This window comes from Littorina saxatilis, linkage group LG16 (assembly GCF_037325665.1).
Source record: "Littorina saxatilis isolate snail1 linkage group LG16, US_GU_Lsax_2.0, whole genome shotgun sequence".
Classification (NCBI taxonomy): domain Eukaryota; kingdom Metazoa; phylum Mollusca; class Gastropoda; order Littorinimorpha; family Littorinidae; genus Littorina; species Littorina saxatilis.
The window spans coordinates 22697246-22703245 of NC_090260.1; the positions used below are offsets into that span (position 1 = coordinate 22697246).

Sequence of the window (6000 nt, forward strand, 5' to 3'; positions counted from 1 at the left end):
ATTTTAGGCTCACTCCTAGTCTTACAATCTGTAAGGGAGAGAGAGGGTGGGGAGCGAGAGGTGGGAGAACGAATGAGAGAGGAAGCACGGGGGAGGGAGAGTGAGAGAGAGGGGTGAGGGACAGGGGTGTTGAGAATGATAGAGGTAGAGGAATGGAGAGAGGGAGGTGGAGGGAGAGAGAGATCAAGTCAGGGAGGGAGGGAGCGATGAGAAAGAAAGCTTCTTTTGCACAAGCTTGTATGCTGTATACACCATTCTCTTTATGTTGAAAAAAAAGCTTTTGTATGTAATGTACATGTGCTTCATTATGTGTGAAGGCTAGTCTTCAGTTAAAAAAGTAGTGCTTTTGCTTGTTCGTACGTATGAATTATTCATTATATTTTATTTATTTGAAGATGAAAGTCGCTTGTTCATTTCAGTACAATGTACTTCTAAATACATACTCTCACAGGTGCTGGGAAACTGGTTGCATAACTCTCGCTTGCTTTTGTCTATGTTTAGAGCAATTATTTCCATTTGTTTGCTATTTGTAAGGGATAATGTTTTTAAATATTGGATTGGGGTGGGGGTGTTGCTTTTATAAGTTCAGATTTTGGGGGTGTTGTTTTATTGATTCTCTCAGACCTTTCCATAAGTGACATATCTGCTGCTGAACAGAAGCTGATATATTTATTTATTTGTTTTGCTTGAATTATTCGTTTGCTTGTTTGTTTGTTTGTACTGTAGAGGTTGGTGGAATATATTTTGACGAGTAAACGCTAAATTATGTGGCAACTTTATTGTAAAGGTGCTGTTTCAGTTGCTTACTAATAGTACCTGTTGTTATGTTGTATATATATGCATATCAGTTACGTTTATTCTTTTGGTTTTGTTCTCTCTCTCTCTCTCTCTCTCTCTCTCTCTCTCTCTCTCTCTCTCTCTCTCTCTCTCTCACAATATCTGCCCCCCCCCTCTCGCCCCCCGGTGGATCTTCCCTCATTTGAATTTGTTTGCTTGTTTTATTTGCAGCCATTATAATCAGGATGTTTTGAGTTGAACGTTAAATTTAAGTTAACCTTGCTGGTTTTGTTACGCACTGTTGTTGTTATTTACATGTTGCACTTGATTTGCTGATTTCTTTTGACGGATAGATATCAGTTTTGATGCTTATTTTCCGGGATGGCCTTTCAATTTTTGTAATTTTATTTCACAAAGCCATATTATTATTATTATTATTATTATTATGAACATTTGTGCGCCTAATCTAAATATAGCCCTAGGCGCTTAAAAAATATACAATACATAGTGAACATCATACAAAACACAAATCGACAAGGACCAAGACACTCGGACTCATACACTCGCAGACAGACGCACAGCGAGGACGCGACGCACTCACTCATACCAACTACAGGCACATGCATTCTGAAGACGGAAAAACAGTCATAAATAAATAAATAAATTATTGGATACATAAAGTTAGTTGAGAGAAGAAGAATTGAGCTGGAAAGGGAAGAAGAAGGAGAGAGAAAGAAACAGATTAAGGACCCTGAAGGACTTTGAAGGTGACCCTATGGAATTTAAATAGCTAAAAATCTAAATATCTATCAATTTTCGTGCCATACGCTCTCATCAGATCACTGATCAGGCTGAACTGTCCTTAATTATATAACTAATAGTGACTTTATTGAATAATAAGCCCCCCCCCCCCCCCCCCCCCCCCCCCCCAACAAAACAAAACAAACGAAAAATGTGGTAGGGTAACATATTGTGCCCTACAAGCAATCCAACTCCGCAATTTCACGGATTTCTGCGAATGAAAAAAAAAAAAGTTTTTCTTTAGTCATGCACAATGTATCTTCGCCAGATGGGGATTAAAGTCATATCAAAAAAGGCAAAAGTACTTCAGCTTCGGGGGTCGTTGCCCACGAACCCCCATTCAGGGGACCTACGCTCAGTCCCCAACATTATTTATTTCCTTGAAACTCATTCTTCCTTGAATGGATTGCCTGCCCCTGAGGGTAGGTCGGCCAAAACTAACATCCGTCAATAGGGTTTTTGATCGCTCAGACAGGTGTACACCAAGCTTGAAATAATCTTTTCTGCCGCATGTTTTGCTGTGTGTGTACTTTGTGTGTATGTTTTGATTTGCTTTGGGTAATTTTTACAGTTGAAAAAGTAGTTATAACATTAAGGCAGCGTAACGTAGGATCGGTCAGATTGTGCTACAGTGGAACCCCCCTTTTAAGACCTCCAAAAGTCTGACAAAATCGGGTCTTAAAAAGGAGGGAGTCTTAAAATGGGGGTAAATTTACAGAGGTTATGAACAGAAAGTCTGAGAAAATGGGGTCTTAAAAAGGAGGGAGTCTTAAAATGGGGGTAATTTTACGGAGGTTATGAACAGAAATTTTGAGAAAACAAGGTCTTAAAAAGGAGGGAGTCTTAAATTGGGGGGTCTTAAAATGGGGTTCCACTGTAACCGCCCTACGCTTATTACTGATAGAGCCTGCTGGTCAAACAGGAGAGGTCTGGTTGTGTGCCAACACTTTGCTGTAAAGTTGACAAAAAAAGAAAACTAAGAAGATTAAAAAAAAAAAAAGGATTTATTTTTAGATCAGTGTTCTTAAAAGCGTTAAAAGCTAATATCTTCCGTTTGACTACCGTTCGGAATGTAATTTTTTGCATACACCCGTCTAACCCTATTCCTTACAATTTCACGAAATTTGCGCTTAATTGACCCAGAGATACAAGTCTTACCCGACTTGTTTGTAAGACATCGCCCGCCCGCCTCAAACAAACAAACAAACAAACAGACGGAGCAAATCCAGTAAGCCCCATTTATAATGGCGGCTTAAAAATTAAAAAGCCATAGTCTGTGCTACCATTTCTTAACAGTACTCACAGTTTAGTGAGTGTGTTGAAAGTTTATCAAATAAGACAGTCACAAGAGAAATCATGCACATAATTGTGTGAAATAAAGGCTGATATGTATAAATTACAATCTATATTTGTTTATGACTGACATCATTATTTTATGTTTGTTAATCGATGCTTGATCTCCGTTTTGGTGAGTGCTTGGCTGTGAACTGTGAACTAGAGTCTGTGTGTGTGTGTGTGTGTGTGTGTGTGTGTGTGTGTGAGGATTTGAGGTTTGGGGGTTATAACCTTTTGGGGTAAATATGAGGAGGCATTTGTTGATTTAAAGGGTTTGAAACAAGTTGTAAAAAGCGTGGGTGATGGTTTGTTTAACACAAATAATTATGTGGTGGCTAGACTAACGTACACATTTAAACTTGTACACTTTGGTTTTGAGAATGTCAGTAATTCCCTTCTCAAAGTGTGTTTGCGTCTAAAATGTTTGATTGAAACGCTACTAGGTGAATTTGAGTCTCAGTTTCAGGCTTTGCTCCATCTGCTCCCTGGTTGAGCAAGAGGTTATAATTATGATATCTCTTACTTCTTACTTTTGAGAGTTTTGTTGGTTTGTATTCACTGAAGTCTGCTAAATGTGGATACCGAATATTGTGTGAACAGAACAACAATGTTTGACTTTGAGCGTTTTTGTGGACAGTTTTGTATATTTTCAGGTTGCACTGACTAATTCTGTTCATGAATCCAATAATTTGAGGAGACTACCAGTAATAATCTTGTATGTTTTTTTAAAGTTAGTTTTGTTTTTGTTTCAGATGTTTATCCCTCTGTACATATGCAGACATTGTTTTATTTATTAAAAATAATATTGTGTGTACTATGGAAATGCCATTACTTTACCTTTCTTTTATTGTTAGAATTTTTTCAAATTTACTTGATATAAGTATACCAAATTTATTGTTTACTTTGTGAAGTTTTTATTTTCTCGAAAAGGAAAAATAACTGAGTGAAAATGTTAGTGTTTTGCACTCACAGTTTTTGTTTTTGATTGTTTGGGGTAGTTTACTCTTCAAACAAATATGTTGTCCAGAAATTATGGATGACAAATTTAAGTCAGTACAGTCCTCCTCTGCAATAAATTCAAGTAAATTCTTACACATGGTAAACACGAAGCATTCCTGAAGACAGAATGTGACTGCCTGTGTGGTAGACATATACCACTGCGTTTGCATACAGAAAACATGTGAATTAGCCCATGAATATTATAGCAACAAAAGTACTGTCTTGCTGAAGGTGATTGAAAAAAAGCCAAAATGATGGAATGTTAGTGAATTAAAGCAAACAACAACAAAAAATCTTGAGATATTGCCAACTATTATTTGTACTATAAAGAAAAACAAGTCGCGTAAGGCGAAAATACAATATTTAGTCAAGTAGCTGTCGAACTCACAGAATGAAACTGAACGCAATGCAACGCAGCAAGACCGTATACTCGTAGCATCGTCACTCCACCGCCCGTGGCAAAGGCAGTGCCCGTGGAATTGACAAGAAGAGCGGGGTATTCGTTGCGCTGAGAAGGATAGCACGCTTTTCTGTACCTCTCTTCGTTTTAACTTTCTGAGCGTGTTTTTAATCCAAACATATCATTTCTATATATTTTTGGAATCAGGAACCGACAAGGAATAAGATGAAAGTGTTTTTAAATTGATTTCGAAAAAAAAATTTTGATAATATTTTTTATATATTTAATTTTCAGAGCTTGTTTTTAATCCGAATATAACATATTTATATGTTTTTGGAATCAGCAAATGATGGAGAATAAGATAAACGTAAATTTGGATCGTTTTATAAATTTTTATTTTTTTTTACAATTTTCAGATTTTTAATGACCAAAGTCATTAATTAATTTTTAAGCCACCAAGCTGAAATGCAATACCGAAGTCCGGGCTTCGTCGAAGATTACTTGACCAAAATTTCAACCAATTTGGTTGAAAAATGAGGGCGTGACAGTGCCGCCTCAACTTTCACGAAAAGCCGGATATGACGTCATCAAAGACATTTATCAAAAAAATGAAAAAAACGTTCGGGGATTTCATACCCAGGAACTCTCATGTCAAATTTCATAAAGATCGGTCCAGTAGTTTGGTCTGAATCGCTCTACACACACACACACACACACACACACACACACACGCACATACACCACGACCCTCGTTTCGATTCCCCCTCGATGTTAAAATATTTAGTCAAAACTTGACTGAATGTAAAAAGCAAGTACCGGCCATTCTGTTGTTTTAAATTTTTTTAATTTGTTTTAAATAATTTAATTCAACCTGTTTATTTGTTATGGGAGATGACATCAAAAGGGAAGAAAGCAATGTGACTCTAAATAAAGTCAGCAATTGTAAACAAATGTTATGCCCCAAAACAAGAAGCAGTTTTTGAGGATGAAAGTTGGGTGTTCATATTCAATGCTTCTAATGTTAAAAGCATTCTTAAAAGCACACTAGTTCTTCCGGTACAAACAGTACGGCTCAGCACCTCAAATCTACCCTGGCTTTTACATGGGATTAAGAACGTCTCTCCACTCAGACACATACCAACAGTCAACACACTAGTTCTTCCGGTACAAACAGTACGGCTCAGCACCTCAAATCTACCCTGGCTTTTACATGGGATTAAGAACGTCTCTCCACTCAGACACATACCAACACTCAACACACTAGTTCTTCCGGTACAAACAGTACGGCTCAGCACCTCAAATCTACCATGGCTTTTACATGGGATTAAGAACGTCGCTCCACTCAGACACATACCAACACTCAACACACTAGTTCTTCCGGTACAAACAGTACGGCTCAGCACCTCAAATCTACCATGGCTTTTACATGGGATTAAGAACGTCTCTCCACTCAGACACATACCAACACTCAACACACTAGTTCTTCCGGTACAAACAGTACGGCTCAGCACCTCAAATCTACCCTGACTTTTACATGGGATTAAGAACGTCTCTCCACTCAGACACATACCAACACTCAACACACTAGTTCTTCCGGTACAAACAGTACGGCTCAGCACCTCAAATCTACCTGACTTTTACATGGGATTAAGAACGTCTCTCCACTCAGACACATACCAACACTCAAC

At 37.9% G+C, this 6000-nt stretch overlaps 1 protein-coding gene and 1 long non-coding RNA gene across 2 annotated transcripts in view; one reads left to right on the forward strand and one right to left on the reverse strand.

The window, feature by feature from the left end:
* The window catches only part of LOC138950612 (coagulation factor V-like), a 391727-nt gene that overhangs the window by 291166 nt on the left and 94561 nt on the right, over positions 1-6000 (reverse strand). The gene's annotated exons all lie outside the window — the stretch shown is intronic.
* The window catches only part of LOC138950594 (uncharacterized), a 5663-nt gene continuing 1358 nt past the window's right edge, over positions 1696-6000 (forward strand). The window contains exons 1-2 of the long non-coding RNA XR_011450747.1: positions 1696-2298; positions 2373-6000. The exon at positions 2373-6000 is cut by the window's right edge and continues 1358 nt beyond it. This is a non-coding gene — a long non-coding RNA (uncharacterized lncRNA). The remainder of the gene's footprint in view (positions 2299-2372) is intronic.